The following is a 21872-nucleotide window of genomic DNA, read 5'->3' on the forward strand; positions in this document are numbered from 1 at the left end:
AACTTGCCCTAAAAATAGGCCTCTACTTTATTCTTCTCGTATTCATGTGCGCTTTCTGACTAACATACAACCAATATATTTACTCTAAACCTGTCCAATCTATGTTGGTTGAATATTGATACACAAACAAATATATTGTTGGTGATCACTTGAATTATAATCATATTAACCTAAAAATATTATTAATTATCTTATTAAGCGTGATTACAAGTACAAATTCCCTTTAAACATGCATAAAAGGTGTGATAAAAAAATAAAAATAAGTAATATCAAGCAACAATGATAATTAGAATCCTCATCATAATATTCTCAATAAAGCGTAATGATAATAGCAAGATCCTAGGCATGATACTAACATGATTAATAACAAACCCTAGCATGTCACTAGCACATCAAAGACCAAGTCTTTAACTCTAACATGATACTTACATGATAGAAGGAAAGAATAGGACGCATCATAGAAACATGATACTAGGAATCATAAAGACATCATAACATCATACTAGGAAACAAATTATTCAAAGCATGCTTTCTATATCAAAATAATAATTAAATTACTTACTTACTTAGATGGCTCGTATCTCTTTCTAATAACAAAATACACGTGTTAGTAACTTCAAGGAAAATAATCAAGCAAAGAATGAAATTAAAAAATTGAAAAAGAGATTTGGGACTGTAGGGAATATTTCAAGTATCCCACACTTGTGTGCCACTGTGCTCATACACTTAAGCATGGTGGCGTCCAAAGGGAAGGAAGCTAAAGTAAAAGAGTCGCCAACAACTTTTAGGAACTTGTAAACCGTTCATAGGGTTAAAGTTACACCCTTTAACGATCCAAGATATTGTTAACTCCAATAGGTCTGGAACCATGACTGGAAGTTCAGGGATGAAGGTACAAATCCAACCTAAAAGAGTTTGAACTTGCCCTAAAAATAGGCCTCAACTTTATTCTTCTCGTATTCATGTGCGCTTTCTGACTAACATACAACCAATATATTTACCCTAAACCTGTCCAATCTATGTTGGTTGAATATTGATACACAAACAAATATATTATTGGTGATCACTTAAATTATAATCATATTAACCTTAACAAGATTATTAATTATCTAATTAAGCGTGATTACAAGTACAAATTCCCTTTAAACATGCATGAAAGGTGTAATCAAGAAATAAAAATAAGTAATATCAAGCAACAATGATAATTAGAATCATCATCATAATATTCTCAATAAAGCGTAATGATAATAGCAAGATCCTAGGCATGATACTAACATGATTAATAACAAACCCTAGCATGTCACTAGCACATCAAAGACCAAGTCTTTAACTCTAACATGATACTTAAATGATAGAAGAAAAGAATAGGACGCATCATAGAAACATGATACTTGGAATCATAAAGACATCCTAACATCATATTAGGAAACAAATTATTCAAAGCATGCTTTCTATATCAAAATAATAATTAAATTACTTACTTAGATGGCTCGTATCTCTTTCTAATAACAAACTACACGTGTTAGTAACTTCAAGGAAAATAATCAAACAAACTGACGTGTCCATTTTATATAGTAATTTATCCCCGTCCCTTGGTCATAATTAGTACTTCTTTTGGATTTTTCGAGACACTTTTATTACTAATTGGTGTTTTCTACCGTTTTTGTAGTCTTTGTTTAGTTTTGTAGGAAATTGCGCCTTTGGAGCATTTTCACGGGTTTTTCATGGAGCGACTACGGAAATTAGAAGAGCACGACCATCTTTGAAGCCCAAGGCCGGTTAGAGTCATCGAGCCGGTTATTAAGGGCTCGTAATCGGGATACCAAGGTATTTGGACCGAGTATTCAAGACCCGAAGAGGAAATCCGGATTGGGCCGAGGAATCAAGCTCAATCGAAGTCCAAGCCTCGAAGAGAAGCAAAGGCCCGATCGGGCAAGCATTAGCTCGATCGGGCGCGGTGTGCAGCTTTGGTGCTGCTGTGTTGCCTAAGGCGCGCCCGATCGTGCGAGCATTTAGCTCAATCAGGCGTTGCTGCTGAGAAGAGGCACGAGGAAAATGGCGCGCCCAATCGGGCGCGTGTTTTTCTTAGAGCTGATTAGATTAGTTTTAATTTTTGTTTTGAGGAATGTTTAAGTACGAATTATATACGTAATATTGGATTACCTTCTTTTTTAGATTTTCTCTCTCTTAAATTCTCTCTCAACTTTTGTTCTTAATTACTTCCATTAATCCAGATTTCCTTTGGTAACAATTTCTTCTCCTTTAATTTCTGCTATTTCATTTACTTATTTGATTATGTTTTGTTTTATTTATTTGATTAGTTTAGTTATGATTATGTCTGAGTAGTTTAATTCTAGGGTTTATGGGGATCCATAATTAATATGAAGGGATAATATGTTATTATTGATTATTGGTATTGCATGATAATTTGTTATTGAATTGTTTTAATTCTTTGCAATTAGATTATGAATCGAGCAGATGTAATTTGATTGTGAATGTTTAGCAATATTGAATTGATGAATCGAGCAGATGTTAATTTAATATTAAAGACTATTTTTAATAGGAACTTAGATCTAGTAAATTGCGAGAGTTTTTTAGATCTACGTTGATTAATAAATTGCGAGAGCCTGTTAATCATGTTTTTTGTGCAATGTCAATTTTTAATTATTATGTTTTATCCCGGAAAATTAATTATTGGTGAACCTGTGACCCTAGGCTTTCTTATTATTGTTTTTCTTTCTCCCTAAACTTATTCTTCGTAGTACAGAATTTATTCCCAAAAATATTGGTTATTTAGTTAAATTAGATTATAATAATTATTTAGGAGTAAAAAGACTTGTTTCCCTGTGGAGTTTGACCCTACTTCCCTATCTACTTTTGTTAGAGGACTTAGGTATTTACTTTTGATTAGGGGATACGACTTTACCCTGTCAAAATTTGGCGCCGTTGTTTTTAATTTTCTCTATTTTTACTTTTTCTTAGAGAGGTGAGGAGAGTGAATTTTACCTTTCATGAGTGTTTTTGTACAGGTTTAGATCACAAAGTACGGAGGTTTCAAGAGAAAAAGAAAAAAGAGGCGAAGATAGAGAACTCCAGGCCTGGGTACGGGCCCGATCGGGCAAGGTTCGCCAGATCGGGCGCGCACCTAAGGTCAGATTTGAGCGAAAATTTCGCCCGATCGGGCAAGGAGTCCCGATCGGGCGCGAAATGTTGATTTTGTCGAAGCTAAATTTTGCCCGATCGGGCGCGCAAGTGAAGAAAGAAATTGAGGAAAATTTCGCCCGATCGGGCAGAATTTTGGAGAAATCGAATTCCACAAAAAGAAGTATCGGGCGAAGCTCGCCCGATCGGGCGCGCACTTTAAAAATCCTCCTGAACCACTTTCGCCCGATCAGGCGCGCCTATTTTTGGGCGTCCCCTTTTATTCCTTTCCCTTCTTTCTTTCCTCACTTTCTTCTTCTTCCATCTTCTTCATTACTACTTTCTCTCTCTAAAACCTCCATTTTCACACCTTCAAACTCCCTTATTTTCAAGATATTCTCCAATTCTTCCATCAAAAATCAAATATTTTTACATATTCTTAATCCTTTCATCTTTCTCTACAATCTACACTAAATTCATAGCACTTTCTCTCAATTTTTCTCAAAACCCTAAGAGAGAAAAAGCTTCAATTCCTATCATTTCTCATCAAAAATGGATCTCAAAAGATCTAGGACCATAAGGGGGGAAAGCTCAAGGCAACAGGCACCTAGGATTGACCCGGAGTTGCAAGTTCCGGGATGGGAGAGGGTGGTCATCACCACCCAAGAGCAAAGACAACGGATGATTAATCTCACGTCAAGGCAGGTAATTCCTACACGCTTTGTTCATCACCCCACCCTTGCTAGATTAGGAAATGATAAACCCGTAGAAAAATTGTTTCAAGGAATTGGCATGAGTGGTTTGTTTAACTTGCATTATGATACTTATGACTATTTGACCTTGGAGTTTATTTCTAAATTTAATGTTATAAAATCTATGCTTTGATTACTCATGTTCAATTTAGATTGCTTAATAATGATGTTAGATTGTCTTTGAAAGAATTTGGCAAATTATTTGAGTTAAAATCGGATAGACCAATCGAACCTCCTCAAGACAACATTGTCGTTGTCTATCAATCCCTTACGGGGGATGCCAACTTGAACCTCCAACATGCCAAGGGCACTTGGATACAACATCCCGTGCCAAAGTTTTGGCAACGGTTTGTTGGCCTTACCATCTTTGGGAGGCATGAACCCGCCAACGTTAGGAGGGATGAACTAGAATTGTTAGGGTCATACATGATACCTAGGAGTGATAAGCTCAACATTGTCCATAGGATGGCCCAACACTTCCAAAGGGTGGCCAATGCGGCCGATGGGGGTAGGTCTAGGGTACCCATTTATTTTGGTGGTCTAGTAACTCCCATAACGGTCAAACACCTTAACTTTGTCCTTAACAACGAGGGGAAGGTAGCCGGCCCAACACTTATGAACCTAGCCTATTTAGGAAGTCTAAATTGGGTGCAACTCGTGGGGGGTGACACTTGGTGGATAGTCCACCGACAATCGGGTAGGAGGGACCAAGCCTTCTCTTTACCCAACCCCGCCTTGACCAAATTTGAGAAGGGGAAGCCTTCTTATACTTTCGAGATTAACGGTCAAGGTGAGGTTCAACCACCTCACCCTTCACCACAACCCCACCAATCTCCCCAAGACCATTCCCCCCATCACCATTCACCACACTACCCACCACCTCCACCCTTCACCTATGGTGTACCCACTTCCTCAGTCGACTATAACGTCGACCCCAATGCCCCTTATGACTTTTCGGCTTTTAGAAGCCAATTAGACCGTATCGAGATGGGGCAAGGGAGAGTTGAGGGTATGATGCAAAACCTAGATTCTAGGTTAAGCACCTTGGATGGGCGGGTAGGACACATATAGAGGAACCTCGGGAGGGGTCTATACCCCATGTACGATGATTATGCATGCCGAGGGGATATTCCCCCCGAGGCATTAGTTCCCGATTGGTTCCAATACCCCCAAGGAGGGTATTCTCACCCCGGTGCGTATGGTACTTATGTGGACTACTCTTCAGTCCATAAATATGGGGATATGGGGGGGGGAAATGTGAACCCTAACCACTTGGCAGGTGGTTCGGGTTATGGTGGTGCTGGACCGAGCCAGGGTGGTGCCGGCTCGAGCTATGGAGGAGGATATGAGAGGATGGATGACGATGAGGAGTAGCTCCTCCTAGCTACCCTCCCAAGTCAATGAGGGTATTGCTTGATTGGGCTTGGGGGGAGATTTCTTGTATATATGGTAACTTTATTTCTCTCTTCTCTATTTATTGCTTTCGTAGTGTAGTTTTTATTGCTTTCTTATATATGAAAAATACAAAAAACTGAAAAATAAAAAAAATCCAAAAATACGTTCCAATGAATTGTAAATCATACTTCCCTGTGCCCCTTACTTGAGAAATTTTTTTTTGATTCTTGGTTATTGATAATGAGAATTGTGGATTTGTTGGTCATGATTTGAAGTTTAATTGTTTGGATTCCTAAACATGCGTTAATTTTGCCAACTATTTGTGAATATAATGCTTGACTAGTTGATTTGGTTAGGAATGTGTGATAGTTCCATAGTTCCTGGTATGTCAATGAATTTGAGTATTGGTTTGCAACTATTAGTAATGTTTATATAGCTCAATATTATGCACATTGAGGAGGACGAAGGCATTTGTTCTCTTAGGAAGCCTTCAGACGATATAAGATACATTTGTTCCCTTCTTGTTACCCATGTTGTTGCTTGTGGCCTTTTATTGTTTATTTAGCCACATTACAAGCCTATATGAGCCCCATTGGTTACTAGTCCCAAGCTTGGCTTGGGGGAGCTATTAGTTGGTGAGGTGAGGGAGTGTGGTGTGCACATTATTTGCACAATGTGGGAATAAAAGAAGAGTGATTGTTCTTTGATTTTTTGATTGGAAAATATTGATATATTGTGTTACAAAGTTGAAATTTCCAATATGAGTTAAAAAGAAAAAAAGTGCAAAGGAAAAATTTTTAATGTTCAAATGTTCTATTTGAAGGTTGTTCAAGAAAAAAAAAAGGAAAAAAATTTCAAAAGAAAAAGAAAAAAAAAATTCAAGTTTGAAAAGAAGAAAAAAAAAAGAGAATGAGTTCAAAGTTTGTATTTCACTCAAGTTCTACATTATCATATTTGTATGAGTGAAAATTGTAAGTGTTGGGATTGTTTATATTGTTTTATTTGGAGTTGTATTTGGTGGATTTTTGTTGGAGTTAGTTATGTTGATGGAGATGTATGATCATCATTTATTTTGATCATGGGTTTATTAGGATTTGGCTCCCTTAATGCATAGATTTTCTCTCACATTTTCCCAAATTTATCCTACCCTTTACCCTAGCCTTACATTACAAGCTTTAAAGACCTTCCGACCTTTGTGCATAGAGTTGTGTGAATGTGAAAGTGTTGTTTATCAATGCAAGTTATGATTTGACATATTTCGAGTCGACTAGTAGGTTTAGCGTTCATTGTTTTAAACACACGAGAGTGTGAGATGGGTGGGCATTGTTCACAAGTAAAGGGGTTGGTTGGAGAGCGATCGAGTAAATCTATTACTCGCCAAATAAATGAGAGTTGAGTGTGTGAGTACTAGTCTTGAATTCTATATGCTCTTGTGGTTTGCTCTATTTGACAATTGTTGGGGAGGAAGGGTGATTGGATGAATAAGATTGATTGATGTTGAAGCATGTTCATTAGATTTGCCTTGAATCGTTTGTGCTAGATTTGATTATTGGGGTGAGGCATGTTTTATATGTTCATAGATAAGCTCTTTGCTTAGGGAAAAGAAAATGTTAGGCTTGGGGGAGTTTGATGTGTCCATTTTATATAGTAATTTACCCCCGTCCCTTGGTCATAATTAGTAGTGTTTTTGGCTCTTTCGAGCCACTTTTATTACTAATTGGTGTTTTCTAGTGTTTTCGTAGTCTTTGTTGAGTTTTGTAGGAAATTGCGCCTTTGGAGCATTTTATCGGGTTTTTCATGGAGCAACTACAGAAATTAGAAGAGCACGACCATCTTTGAAGCCCAAGGCCAGTTAGAGTCATCGAGCCGGTGATTAAGGGCTCGGTAATCGGGATACCGAGGTATTTGAACCGAGTATTCAAGACCCGAAGAGGAAATCCGGATTGGGCCGAGGAATCAAGCTCAATCGAAGTCCAAGCCTCGAAGAGAAGCAAGGGCCCAATCGGGCGAGGCGTGCAGCTTTGGTGCTGGTGCGTAGCCTAAGGCGCGCCCAATCGTGCGAGCATTTAGCTCGATCCGGCGTTGCTGCTGAGAAGAGGCACGAGGAAAAAGGCGCGCCCAATCGGGCGGCCTCTAGCCCGATCGGGCGCGTGTTTTTCTCAGAGCTGATTAGATTAGTTTTAAATTTTGTTTTAAGGAATGTTTAAGTACGAATTATATACGTAATTTTGGATTACCTTCTTTTTTAGATTTTCTCTCTCTACTTAGGATATTTCTCTGTCTTAAATTCTCTCTCAACTTTTGTTCTTAATTACTTCCATTAATCTAGATTTCCTTTGGTAACAATTTCTTCTCCTTTAATTTAAGCTATTTCATTTACTTCTTTGATTATGTTTTGTTTTATTTATTTGATTAGTTTAGTTATGATTATGTCTTAGTGGTTTAATTCTAGGGTTTATGGGGATCCATAATTAATATGAAGGGATAATTTGTTATTATTGATTATTGGTATTGCATGATTAATTCTTATTGATTTGTTTTAATTCTTTGCAATTAGATTATGAATCGAGCAGATGTAATTTGATTGTGGATGTTTAGCAATATTGAATTGATGAATCAAGCAGATGTTAATTTAATATCAAAGGCTATTTTTAATAGGAACTTAGATCTAGTAAATTGCTAGAGCGTGTTAGATCTATGTTGATTAAAAAATTGCGAGAGCCTGTTAATCATGTTATTTGTGCTATGTTGATTATTAATTATTATGTTTTATCCCGGAATATTAATTTTTGGTGAACCTTTGACCCTAGGCTTTCTTATTATTGTTTTTCTTTCTCCCTAAACTTATTCTTTGTAGTATAGAATTTATTCCCAAAAATATTGGTTACTTAGATAATTTAGATTATAATAATTAATTAGGAGTAAAAAGACTTGTTTCCCTATGGAGTTCGACCCTACTTCCCTATCTACTTTAGTTAGAGGAGTTAGGTATTTACTTTTGATTAAGGGATACGACTTTACCCTGTCACAAACAATTAAATTAAAAAATTGAAATAGATTGGGGCTGTATGGAATATTTCAAGTATCCCACACTTGTGTGCAACTTTGATCATACACTTAAGCATGGTGGCGTCCAAAGGGAAGGAAGCTAATGTAAAAGAGTCGCCAACAAGTTTTAGGAACTTGTAAATCCTTCATAGGGTGAAAGTTACACACTTTAACGATGACTGGAACTTTAACGATGACTGGAACAAGTTTTAGGAACTCCAATACGCCTGAACCTAAACAAGATTATTAATTATCTTATTAAGCGTGATTACAAGTATAAATTCCCTTTAAACATGCATAAAAGGTGTGATCAAGAAATAACAATAAGTAATATCAAGCAATAATGATAATTAGAATCATCATCATAATATTCTCAATAAAGCGTAATGATAATAGCAAGATCCTAGGCATAATACTAACATGATTAATAACAAACCCTAGCATGTCACAAGCACATCAAAGACCAAGTATTTAACTCTAACATGATACTTACATGATAGAAGAAAAGAATAGGACGCATAATAGAAACATGATACTAGGAATCATAAAGACATCCTAACATCATACTAGGAAAAAAATTATTCAACGCATGCTTTCTATATAAAAATAATAATTAAATTACTTACTTACTTAGATGGCTCGTATCTCTTTCTAATAACAAAATACACGTGTTAGTAACTTCAAAGAAAATAATCAAACAAACAATTAAATTAAAAAATTGAAATAAAGATTTGGGACTGTAGGGAATATTTCAAGTATCCCACACTTGTGTGTCACTGTGATCATACACTTAAGCATGGTGGCGTCCAAAGGGAAGGAAGCTAAAGTAAAAGAGTCGCCAACAAGTTTTAGGAACTTGTAAATCGTTCATAGGGTGAAAGTTACACCCTTTAAAGATCCAAGAGATTGTTAACTCCAATTGGTCTGGAACCACGACTGGAAGTTCAGGGATGAAGGTACAAATCCAACCTAAAAGAGTTTGAACTTGCCCTAAAAATAGGCCTCTACTTTATTCTTCTCTTATTCATGTGCACTTTCTGACTAACATATAACCAATATATTTACCCTAAACCTGTCCAATCTATGTTGGTTGAATATTGATACACAAACAAATATATTATTGGTGATCTCTTAAATTATAATCATATTAACCTAAACCAGATTATTAATTATCTTATTAATCGTGATTACAAGTATAAATTCCCTTTAAACATGCATAAAAGGTGTGATCAAGAAATAACAATAAGTAATATCAAGCAATAATGATAATTACAATCATCATCATAATATTCTCAATAAAGCGTAATGATAATAGCAAAATCCTAGGCATAATACTAACATGATTAAAAAAAAACCCTAGCATGTCACTAGCACATCAAAGACCAAGTCTTTAACTCTAACATGATACTTACATGATAGAAGAAAAGAATAGGACACATCATAGAAACATGATACTTGGAATCATAAAGACATCCTAACATCATACTAGGAAAAAAATTATTCAAAGCATGCTTTCTATATCAAAATAATAATTAAATTACTTACTTACTTAGATGGCTTGTATCTCTTTCTAATAACAAAATACACGTGTTAGTAACTTCAAGGAAAAAAATCAAACAAACAATTAAATTAAAAAATTGAAATATAGATTTGGGACTGTAGGGAATATTTCAAGTATCCCACACTTATGTTGCACTGTGGTCATACACATAAGCATGGTGGCGTCCAAAGGGAAGGAAGCTAAAGTAAAAGAGTTGCCAACAAGTTTTAGGAACTTGTAAATCGTCCATACGGTGAAAGTTACACCCTTTAACGATCCAAGAGATTGTTAACTCCAATAGGTCTGGAATCAGGACTGGAAGTTCAGGGATGAAGGTACAAATCCAACCTAAAAGAGTTTGAACTTTCCCTAAAAATAGACCTCTACTTTATTCTTCTCGTATTCATGTGCGCTTTCTGACTAACAAACAACCAATATATTTACCCTAAACCAGTCCAATCTATATTGGTTGAATATTGATACACAAACAAATATAGTATTGGTGATCACTTAAATTATAATCATATTAACCTAAACCAGATTATTAATTATCTTATTAAGCGTGATTACAAGTACAAATTCCCTTTGAACATGCATAAAAGGCGTGATCAAAAAATAACAATAATTAATATCAAGCAATAATGATAATTAGAATCATTATCGTAATATTCTCAATAAAGCGTAATGATAATAGCAAGATCCTAGGCATGATACTAACATTATTAATAACAAACCCTAGCATGTCACTAGCACATCAAAGACCAAGTCTTTAACTCTAACATGATACATACATGATAGAAGAAAAGAATATGACGCATCATAGAAACATAATACTAGGAATCATAAAGACATCCTAACATCATACTAGGAAACAAATTTTTCAAAGCATGCTTTCTATATCAAAATAATAATTAAATTATTTACTTACTTAGATGGCTCGTATCTCTTTCTAATAACAAAGTACACGTGTTAGTAACTTCAAGGAAAATAATCAAACAAATAATTAAATTAAAAAATTGAAATAGAGATTTGGGACTGTAGGTAATATTTCAAGTATCCCACAATTGTGTGCCACTGTGATCATACACTTGAGCATGGTGGCGTCCAAAGGGAAGGAAGCTAGAGTAAAAGAGTCACCAACAAGTTTTAGGAACTTGTAAATCGTTCATAGGGTGAAAGGTACACCCTTTAACGATCCAAGAGATTGTTAACTCCAATAGCTCTGGAACCATGACTGGAAGTTCAGGGATGAAGGTACAAATCCAACCTAAAAGAGTTTGAACTTGCCCTAAAAATAGGCCTCTACTTTATTCTTCTTGTATTCATGTGTGCTTTCTAACTAGCATACAACCAATATATTTACCCTAAACCTGTCCAATCTATGTTGGTTGAATATTGATACACAAACAAATAAATTATTTGAGATCACTTGAATATATAATCATATTAAGTTAAACAAGATTATTAATTATCTTATTAAGCGTGATTACAAGTACAAATTCCCTTTAAACATGCATAAAAGGCGTGATCAAGCAATAACAATAATAATCATTATCAACAAACAATAACAATCATCATCATATAAATAAAGATTAATATTAACAGCAAGACCCTAGGCATGATACTAACAAGATTAATAACAAACCCAAGCATGTCACTAATCAATAAAGATCAAGTAGCCCTAACATGATATTAGGAAAGAAATAGGATGCATTATAATAATATACATTATATTATAAATATTAGTTAACCCTACACATGATACTAAGAAGCAATAAAAAACATCCAAACATGATACTAGGAATCAACAATATAATCTAAGCATGATTTCTATATCAAAAGATCAATAAAGCAATTAGAGTACTTACTTCGATGCCTCGTACCTCTTTATAATAACTAAATACACACGTTAGTAACTTCATGGTAAATAATAAAATCTAACAATAAAATTAAATAAGTGAAATAGAGATTTGGGTCCAAAACCTCAGAAATATTAAACCTTTCACGTCTAGGACAAAGTCAACTTCGAACTTGGGTAGGTGTGTCAAGAGCTAATGTATGAGGAATTTTGAGAGAGGGAAGGTTTAGAAAAAGAATATAGAGAAAGCTTCTAGATTTTAGAGAGAGAATAGAGAGAGATGATGATTGTGAATGATTAAAAACGGGGAGATACGACCCTTATTTACAGAAAAAATAGCTCGGAATAAAAACAAGTCATATTCAGAATAAAATACCTCATGTCGCCAACGACAGGAGTAAGGGCCAGGATTTCGCTCTGTTTCCAGGCGACAGACATTAGCGCCTGGCGACAAGCTTGTCGTTTTTTGCTGATGTCGGGTTGTCCAAAATAAAACCCCTTCTTCCTCATTTTGCTGTTGTTGCTATTCGTGTGCTCGCAATTTGCTGGGAAGTTCAACTTGCTCGTTGTCCTCCGTTTCTCTACCAAATTTGCTGCAAATCAAAGTTTATTTTATCTAGTTTCCCGATCCATGTAAGTTTTACTCAAACTTATCTCGGGTTTGTTGAATTCGAACATATTCATCCGCCAGTTTTCGAAAATTTTTAACCTAATTGTGTTTAATTTTCTCCGTTTGTTGAATCTTGTTCCTTGAAATTGCTTGATTATGTTTATATATTACCTTTAGAGTATTTTGAGACTTGTTTTACTCAATTTGGTGAAGAAAAGAGCAAATTGCCATTGTTGAACCCCTTGAGTTCTTGAGAACAATGTGACATGTTCTTCGTATTTTTGCTAGCCATTCTTGTCCAATTTGTCACAATATTTGTCATAGCATTGCAAGAAATTGTTTGGTTGCTAAAATTTTCTATTTCTGCTTGAATGAAATTACACTCTATTTTAGTACTACGTACTCTGTTTTTTTCGAACATTGTATCATACGGCTAGGCGAACCTTAGAAACTATAGAATCTTTAATTTACTGTTTATTTTGCATAATATAGCATGGCTAGACGACGAGGTTCCGGTTCTTGTTCTAGGGAGGCTCATCAAGAGGACGATCCCGCTGATGCCGGCGTAGGGACCTCTTCCTCTCTAGAAACGTTCCTATAATTAGACGAGCGCACTCTTTACTTTGCACCCGAGTTTCAAATCTCGGAGCGCGTTAGTCGTGGGATCCATAATGGGAGAGTTCGTAGCCATGGTTCTAGCAACATGATCGTTGGCTCCTTGTACAATACTTACTTCCGCAACCATGACGGTCTGCGCCACCTATGGTAGTCTTGTGGCTTGACTCTTATGTTGCGAGCCACTCGGTCTTTGCATTCTTTAGGACAGAGCCATTACGTGGTCCGAGCTTTGGTGGAGTTCTTTTCGGGCACCACCAACACCTTCTATTTTCCATGGGGTGAGATGAATGTTACCCCTACTAACTTCAATCTTATCATGGGATTATTGTTTAGTTCGATCGCGCTTTGTTTTCATAGCGAGATCTCCATCTTTTCTCCAGATTTACTAGAGCTGTTGGGCCTTATCACCATTCAGACTCGTAGTGAGGCTTAGCCGACACACCTTAGCTCTTAGTGTATTCGCCGGTCCACTCTTACGGCAGCTTTTCAAGACGGTGTGACCACCCCAGAGCAGCGGGTGCGCATCTTTGCTCTTATCTTGCTGTATGAGACCTTTTTGCCTGACAAAGGTAGTCGAATGCTACTCTACTACTTGCCTGCTCTTCGTGACCTTCACATGGCCGGGTCATATGATTGGGCTAGATTGGCCTACACGGAATTCCTAGTGGATTGCAACTTTCTAGTCGTCACGGTTCCTTCGAGGGAGATATCACGCTTTCCAGCTTTTGGAGAATTGTAGAGGTACACTTTATTTCCATTATTAAAGTTAACATTTCTTTGTGTTAACATTTATTGACATTTCTTTATTCTCATAGATTTAGTTCTACAAGAATTTTCCGTCTCTCGCGTCGGCGTGACCCTAACCTCGCGAGCTCTTTGTTGCTGCCGGTTGGGGAGGCCGTCAGAGTGATGTGGCTACTACTTAGCGCGTTCGAGATTTGATGCTCTCGGTATGTTCCTCGAATACTTGCGTTTTTGTACCTTTAGTAGGATTTTATCTTATGAATATGCATTTTGTAGGAGCCTGCCGTAGAGTTTCAGCCGTGGGCCGATTTTGATATTCTTGTGCTTGCTGCGCAGTACTGTGCGCACTGTCGGTACTTCCAGGGGACGTATGATACTGCGGTATATCTAGGCGAGAGAGTGGCTGTTCAGCACTCCTCAGAGGCTTTTGTTATTCCTGTTTGCCCTCCTCTGTACATGTTTGAAAAGGCGAGATTGAGTACCCTGGGGAGTGGGTCGCCAGTGGGTACACCTTGGCCGACTCACGCCAGTCAGGAGCTATGCTACATGGAGGCGTAGCTGCCGCTTTTGGCTACACCACCTAATTTCCTAGTGGAAGCGGAGGAGGTATTCCTCATTTTCCGTTTTTGCCTTTTGTATAGCCCCAAGTAGGTATTGACTACTCTAATTTATTTTGTAGGATTTGCGCGCGTAGTTCGTTGCTCCACCTATATCCATCACCTATCAGGGGATGTTTGTTCCTTTTGAGTAGATGATTCCTCTGGCTCCTCCGGATATCTATTTTATTGACCGGTCAATACCTCGGCACCAACTTTGGTGAGTTATTTATTTGTCGTTTTACTTATACATATATGATTGATTTTTACTGACTTGTCTCTTGACAGTTCTCTCGCGAGGTGGTAACGACGATGGCAAGGGGTTGGGACGTCTTTTGCTACCAGCTGGTGAGATTGAGGGACCGAGCGTCTTGTCATCATGACGACACTGCTGTAGTGGTATTTCTCTTATCCTTACCTCATGTTTTATTAACTCATTTTTCATCTTACATGATTTACTTTAGAAGGGATAGCCTATTCCCCTCCACATACTCGGACGAGACCCGAGTCTAGGAGAGAGAGATCCGAGTCTGGCTCAAGGCGTCATCGTACCTCTTCTAGGGTTTAGGGTGACCGATCGGAAACAGCTCCTACTTAGAGATTAAAGGGTTCTAGCTCTTCGTCTGAGGGTGCACATGTTAGGCCGATAGGCCAAGGAGGCGTGACATCGGCTCCTTTACGGGGTGGTGGGATGTACGATGTTGACTCGTCGTCACAACAGCCGACGCAACAGGGTGAGCCCGGATAAGCTGGCCCTACTTTATCGATCCTGACTATCGGCGATCCTAGTGCTAGTCAGGGACATACCCCATGATCTACTTTGTTTGTTGACACTTTGGGAGTGCCTCCCCATTTGCGTCTTCTAGCACCGTAGTTGTACATGTATTTATTTTATTTTACTTGTAGGACTTTGCTAGCTTCTATTATATGACTTTTATGTTAGACACACTGTATATACAAATTTATTATGATTATTTTATCTCTGAATTTTAATTTTTCATTTTATGTGCGTATGAGTGTGTGAAAAATTGTGACTAATTTTGCGTAAAAATTTCCGTCATTTTATTGTCAATGGAGGGTATCCGACTTTCTCCCCCAAAAAGAAAAAATGAAAAATAAAATAAATTTTGACTAAAATAAGTTTAAAATTAATTAAGCTTAAATTAATCGAAAAGTGTTTGGATAAGGTTTTGAGACAAGAGATGAAAAAACGTAAAGTCAATGTACAAAATCGAGTCGTAATCGAAAAAAAAAATTAACAAGATTTTCATAACGCGAAAAGCTGGCGTCGTGCCGATTCTCTATGACCAAACGCTATCCTTTGTCGCCAAACGCTGACCTTTGTCGCCAGACGCTGCCCCTGTCATCTAGCGCTAAACTTTTTTCTCCGAATCCTTTCGGGAAAAAACTATGCCAGTTTTGTGCATAAATAGCCCCCAAATCTGCTGATTTTTGTATATTTCGAACAGATTATAACAATAGTTATAGCTTTAATTCTCATTAAGCAATCAAATCTAACAGTTTTACTGATTTCACTCGTGAGTTGTGCTGATCTTTGACTACTAAGGAGAGAAAAGAGCTTGATTACTTTCACTTGGGAGGTATTTATGGTATTAAGGGGGCAGACATAGATATAGATTTTATTCATACCGCCTTAGAATATTAGGATCCATACACCCATTGCTTTAGACTAGGCTACGATGAAATTAGTCCTTTACAGGAAGAATTTGGTGTCATTCTAGTCTTCCCTTCCATAGATCTTGCATAAATTCCAAATGTGAGCGAATATTATTATAAGGATTTTGAGCGTTTCTTTAATCTTAAAATCAGAGATCTAACAAATATTGTAGATGGAAATGTAGTTAATCTGAAAGAATCTGCGCGCCATTACTTTGATACACCATATTAAGAGTCTTTTCATGTTTATAAGAGGAGAGCTTTCCTCTTTTGTATGTTTAGCCAATATCTCCTCACTAGTGGAAATAATCGTGAGGGTCAAGCAATTTTAGTCTCTGTCATGGAACAAATTGAATCAGGGAGGAATCGAATGCCATTAATTGTTGGAGAAACTATGCTTAGTTTTGATGAATTAAAGAAAAATAAAAAAGCACCTCTTCGAGGCTCTACAATTTTATTACAGATGGAAAAATAATGTTTTTTATTACAAAAATAAAAAATAAATATTTTTGTATAGTAATACTAATTAATTGCATTGAATTTTTGCAAATGTTGCTAATGGAGAGGCTAGAATTAATTAGTCCTCCTGACAATATTGACAAATATACACTAAATTGCTTTGTTAGGCGAAAGAAACGCTTTTCCATAAACACGGGCCACCGAGAGTGGAGAAAAATATTTGCCTATTGTGATTTTGCTATCAACTTGGTCATCCCTTGGTGGAAAATTGATAAGATGGTTGGTGTCAACAAACAACCCTTTTGCTATCTTCCTAGCTTATCAAAGTTGACATTTTATTACCCCTGTAGGGTAAAAAAATAGTATGGCCTTATTCAAACCATCCCCTCTGGAGAACTTCGTTTTCCTTATTAACACAAGACATGGAGAGATTTGATAATTATTGGAGGGAAAAATTGCCTAGAATAATCCGACCTTTAGCTAATCTGCCCAAAATAATCCCACCTTCCCAAAATAATCCCACCTTTCGATTATTTTTTAATAATCCGACCTTTATATCTCTTCCGTTTTAAATGGTCCTAACCGGTCATTAAACTTGTTATTACAAGTTGTTAAACGCGTGTCAGCCTATGATTTGTTTTAAAAAAAATAAAAAATAAAAATAAAGATATTAAAAAAAAAGAAGTTTTTTTTAAAAAAAACCCTAAAATCACATCCAGCAGCCAGCCTGCAGCCTTTACCCAATTCCGACCACCATATACCCTCCTTGTCCGGCCACCAACTCCCCTCCCCTTCCCAACCCCTGTTTCGACCAACTTCGACCCCGACACCAGCCCACTACACCACTAAAATTGCAGTGACACTGCTGCAACTTCGGAAACGCACCACCCACATTCAACCCCAAAATCGCGAACACTCAATCAGCCCCCAAAATGCATCATACAATCGGTCCCAAAAACGCACCATCCAATCAGCCCCAAAATTGCATCATCCAATAAACTCTAGAATCGCAGACGCAAAACACACCACCCAAAATCGCAAACACCAAACGCATCACCCAAAATCGCAAACAGGGTCAATTTCGGTGGTTGGGTTGGGAAGAAGAGGAGGTTCGGTGGTTGGTCTGGGTAGAGGAGAAGATTTCGATGGTTGGGCTGGGTAGGGGAGGTGGTTTCGGTAGGGTGTGCCAGAGATGGTGGTGGCCGTGGGTTTTTGTTTGTTAATTTTTCTTTTTTTTTGTCCAATTACGTGGTGACACGTGTGCAACACAATCACAAGTTACAAATGGTAACTTTTTTAGAGAGTTCAAGTCACTAGGGACTATTGGGAGCAGATCGGACAAATAGGTCGGATAATTAAAAAATAATCGAAAGGTGGGATTATTTTGGACGGAAGAGCTAAAGGTTGGATTATTCTTGGCAATTTTTCCTTATTGGAGTGCTAGGCCTTTATGGGAAGTTGTTACCTAAAAGGTTCCTCCTTCTTTGTCTAGGGATGTGAAGGATTGGCTACTTGATAGACCTAAAAAGGACAAAAAGAGAGTTCAAATTAAAACAAACGTGAAGAATCGTCTGGGAGACAAGATAGCTCCTGTTAAGGAACGCCTAGGTAAAAAGGTAGAATTTAAGACTCCTATTATGCCTAAGAAGAAAAACACTACTAAAGGAAAAGAGAAAATAAAAGCTTACTCTACGGAAAAGAAAGTGTGGGTAGAGAAAAAACATGCAGTGATGGCTAAAGGGGAGACGGTCAACACCAAGATTGAATGCAGATCCTCTAAAGGATGCTTGCTATCAAAAGTGATGGAAGAAGAAGAAGAAGCTGACAAGAATTAGAAGAGGGCAAAGAAAGAGAAGAAAGATTAGAGCATTGCTTTACTTTCAATTTATTAGACAATTTTAATTTTAAAGTTAATTTATTTTCTAAGCGTTCATTTAAGTTCCATCAATAATGCAATTTTATTTTATATTAATTTACTTTAAAGCATTTTAAATTAAATTAACATTTACATTTTAATTTCCATTAAAGCAATTAAAACACTTAATTATTTTTCTTAAAATTATTCGAGTGCAAAAGTAAAAAATTTCCGAAATACACCGAAATTTGCCCAGTTTAATTTAGAATAATCGGCGCTGCAGTTTTAAGCCTGTCGCCAGACGCTTCTGTTCGTCGCTTGGCGCTATATCTGTCGCCAGACGCTGTAGTTGTCGGTCAAAGCTGATGTATGTCGTTAGGCGACAACTTTTCTAACATGCGTTGGTCTTAAAATTTTTCGAGCCAATTGTTCTAAGTTGACTCTTCGACTCTGGGAGACAAGATTTGTATAAATTAAAGTGGCCGCACCTTATAAAGGTTGCCTACGTATCCTTTCCTAAGGAATTAGGTTAAGCGTAGCTCTCTTGAGTGTCCTAATCAAGTAATTATAGGTAGTATTTCTTAAGCTATTCAAGATTTACCATGTTTTAGAACTCATTGCCGTGCATATCATTCAAGTTTTGCAGCACCTTCTGATAGGATAGTTTTGACAATATATGGCCCAGACCAATTGGGTCTACACTTGCCTCTTGGTTCTAAAACATTTTTCCTTAATGCTTTTAACACCAATTTCCTACTTTAATATTTCTTGCCATGACTTTCTTGATTAAGTGTCTAGCCATACCAGTTTGATAACATTGAATATGATGTAGAGCCTCGAGTAACTTTTCATCAAGTAGAATTAGCTCTTCATATCTTGCTCTAGTCCATTCCACTTCATCGAGTTTGCTTTCCAACGCGATGCGTAGGGAAGGTATTTCTAGTTCTACAGGTTGTACGACATCCATCCCATAGACTAAGGAACATGGCGTATTTCTTGTTGACGAGCAAATTGGCGTGCGATAACCCCACAAAGAAAAGGGGAGTTTGTTAGGCCAATCCTTGTATTTTTTCGTCATCTTCTCAATAATAGTTTTTAAATTTTTATTAGCTGCCCAACTACACCATTTGCGTGAGGTCTGTATGGAGAAGAATGATGGTTTTAAATGCCATACTTTTGTAATAATTCTTCACATTCTACATGAAAGTGAGTTCCATTGTCACTTATCATTTCATGTGGGACTCCATATCGACAAGTAATGTTTCTTTCAATAAAGAGTGCAACATTTTTTGCAGTGAGTTTTGCATATGATTTTGGTTCAACCCATTTAGTGAAGTAGTCAATTGCTACTAAGATGTACTCATGGCCTTATATTCTTGGAGGAGTAATTTTTCCAATAGTATCTATTCCCCATGTTAAGAATGGCCATGGTGATGGATAGGTGTAGAGGAGGACTGGAGGAAAATGTTGTAAGTTAGCGTTTATTTGACATTTAGGGCATCTTTTTACATATTGATGACAGTCCCTATTCATGGTAATCCAATAGTACCCTTCGCGCATCATTTTTTGGACAAACATTTTGCCATTTACACGTGTTCCACATACATCTTCGTGTACTATTGTCATAGCCCTTTGGGATTCCTTTTTGCCTACACATAGAAGAGCTCAACCTTTAGGTAGCCTTTTGTGTAACTTGTCGTTTATGAGCACATATTGGGAAGCCAAAAGTCTTAAAGCTCGGTTTTCTCTTTTGTGTAACTCGTCATTTATGAGCACATGCATATTGAGGATGTCCGTATACCAAGGTTCTTCTTCTTCTTCCTCTTTTTCTTGGACCACTTCATCATCCTTTATGGCTTGAATATAAGCCGGTTTATGCCTTTTTTATATTGTTAAGGGCATTTGCTCAATTTCTGTAGGAATCCTAACCATTGATGCTAGTCTTGCCAAGGCATCAGCAAATTGATTTTCTTCTCTAGTTAGATATGTGTACTCTACCTTTTCTAGTTGATTTGTGAGAGTTTCTAGATAGGTTTGGTTAGGGGCCAAGCTTTCACTCCTTACTTTCCATCTTTTGGAAATTTGATTGATGATCAATAAAGAATCTCCGAATATTTAAAGTTTCTTTACTCCCAATGTTAATGCTGTTTCGAGGCCTACCACGCATGCTTCATATTCTGTAGCGTTGTTGGTAACGTCGAAATCTAGATTTATGGAGATTGGAATATGTTCTTCCATTGGTGATACCAATAATACCCCTACACCACATCTCTTTTGGCTTGAGGCTCCGTCGAAATATAGAGTACAAGTATCATCTTCTATGACCATCAAGTATTCATCTGGAAAGTCATTCTCGTGTATGGGTGTGGATTCTTCTATTGGGAAATCTGCTAAGAAATCTGAGACCACGGATCCTTTAATAGCCTCTTAGGGCATGAATCATACATCAAATTAGGCATGAATCTTACATCAAATTGGGCTAAGTTGACTATCTATCTTGATATCCGCCCATTTAGTGTAGATTTCTCGAAAAATATATTAAAGTTGATCCATTCGAGATACCACAAGGAATGTGTGAGCGAGCATGTAATGTCTTAAATTTGTTGTGGCCCACACTAGTTTGAGGCACAATTTCTCAAGCGGTGTGTATCTTATTTCATACTCGAGCATCTTTTTACTTAGATAGTAGATGTTATTCTCCTTTCCTTCTACTTCTTGTGTGAGCATAGCCCCCTTGACGGTTAAGTACAACCTAAGAGGCATTCCTGGGAGTGCTGGTGCTAATACTGAAGGATTAGCGAGATAGTATTTGATCTTTTCAAAGGCTTTTTAACACTCGTTGTCCCATATTACTGGCACATTCTTCTTGAGCTTCTTGAATAATTGTTCACATATTGTTGTCAATTTAGATATGAACCTACTTATGTATTGCAACCGGCCAATGATTCCCCGAATTTGCTTTTTGGTTTTGGGCGGTGGCATTGACATGGTTTCTTTGATCTTGGCTGGGTCGATCTCTGTTCCTCTCGAGCTAATGACGTATCCCAAGAGTTTTTTTGAGGTGACTCCAAAAGCACACTTGGATGGGTTCAACCTCATGTTGTCTTTTCTTAGTCTTTCAAAGAATTTTCTTAAGGCTACCAAATGCCCTAGGCGATCCTTTGATTTCACAATCTTGTCATCTTTATAGACTTCAACTTCCTTATGCATCATGTCATGGATTAAAGTAGTCGCTGCTCGTTGGTAAGTGGAACCCGCGTTTTTCAACACGAATGGCATTATCGTGTAGCAGTATGTGCCCCAAGGTGTTATGAATGTTGTCTTCTCCATGTTTTCTTCTGTCATGAGAATATCGTTATGCCCCGCGTATCCATCCATAAATGAGAGAAGTGCATGGTTTCCTAAATTATCTACTAGAATATCAATGTGTTGTAAAGGGAATTTGTCCTTTGGACATGCCTTATTTAGATCTCGATAGTCGACACACATTCTTACCCTTCCATTCTTCTTCAATTATTGGTTTTTGTTTCCAAGTGTTTCCATTTCTTCAATTATTACCTTGTCATTTTCATTTTTAGT

The 21872-nt window shown here is 37.2% G+C and overlaps 1 pseudogene; it reads left to right on the forward strand.

The window, feature by feature from the left end:
- The first annotated feature begins 3693 nt into the window (after nucleotides 1-3693).
- Nucleotides 3694-21872, forward strand: part of LOC145624980 (uncharacterized) — a 35511-nt pseudogene continuing 17332 nt past the window's right edge.

The sequence above is a fragment of the Chenopodium album genome, chromosome 3 (assembly GCF_948465745.1).
Source record: "Chenopodium album chromosome 3, dcCheAlbu1.1, whole genome shotgun sequence".
Taxonomy (NCBI): domain Eukaryota; kingdom Viridiplantae; phylum Streptophyta; class Magnoliopsida; order Caryophyllales; family Amaranthaceae; genus Chenopodium; species Chenopodium album.